This window comes from Dasypus novemcinctus, chromosome 17 (genome assembly GCF_030445035.2).
Source record: "Dasypus novemcinctus isolate mDasNov1 chromosome 17, mDasNov1.1.hap2, whole genome shotgun sequence".
Classification (NCBI taxonomy): Eukaryota; Metazoa; Chordata; class Mammalia; order Cingulata; family Dasypodidae; genus Dasypus; species Dasypus novemcinctus.
In genome coordinates this window covers 66,385,138-66,385,993 of record NC_080689.1, presented here as the reverse complement: position 1 = coordinate 66,385,993, position 856 = coordinate 66,385,138, and the positions used below count along the sequence as shown (strand labels likewise).

General features: G+C 51.1%; 1 non-coding gene across 1 annotated transcript; it reads left to right on the top strand.

Annotated features, from left to right (window-relative positions):
* The first annotated feature begins 518 nt into the window (after positions 1–518).
* Positions 519–593, top strand: TRNAG-CCC (transfer RNA glycine (anticodon CCC)). The gene has a single exon. It is a non-coding gene; the product is annotated as a tRNA-Gly (tRNA).
* Positions 594–856: the final 263 nt, after the last annotated feature.

The following is an 856-nucleotide window of genomic DNA, read 5'->3' as shown; positions in this document are numbered from 1 at the left end:
AGTAGGAGCACGGGTATTTGCCGAATCGCATCCTCTTCCTCCCTTATTCCTGCAGCTTCTGAAGGAAGAGACCAGCAAGAGGCCCGGTCCTTGGGGCGCCAGGCCCGTGGTCGCTCCCACGGCCGGACTGTTATTCCCATTTCACGGAGGAGGAAAATGGGTCCCGGAGAGGAAAGGGATTTGCTTCACAGATAGGGAGCTGCCAAATCCCACCCAGGTCCGTCTCACTCTGAGTCCCACAGGGAGGGTGACAATTAAGCTGGCTGAAGTGGAATTGACTTGAACTGATTTCTCCTCTGTGCCCACAGCTCTTCGAGGGGAAGAGAAGCTTGTTCCTTTGGGGGTGAGTGGGGAGGGGGTAGGGGTGGAAGAGCACGTAAGAATAAATTCTTTTAAGGAATAACTCTTTTGAACTGATCCTAACTGGCATTACCAGCCTGCAGGAAAGCAGAACTTCCAACACCAGTAGAAGGGGAGAACAAAGGTGTACATTCTTTTTAAAAAAAACCACTGCCTGGGGAGTGGATGTAGCTCAGTGGTTGAGCACCTGCTTCCCACGTATGAGGTCCTGGGTTCAATTCCCAGTACCTCCAAAAAAAAAAAAAATCACTGCCTGCCTTTGACTTCAACCCCTCTCTCAGCTTCCTCACCATCTGAACCAGGCCTGGTGGTCCTGAAGCTCAAGGATATTCTCAGGGAAAGACGCAAGGAGAATTGGGATAGGATTTGTGAGATTTTTGCAGGGGCCTCATAAGCAGATAGAGTGGGAGAGGGGAGAGGAAGAAGGAATGAAAAATAGAGATGATGAAGATGATGATGATGATGCGTCGCAGGTGGGTGTCGGGTGGTGTGGGGC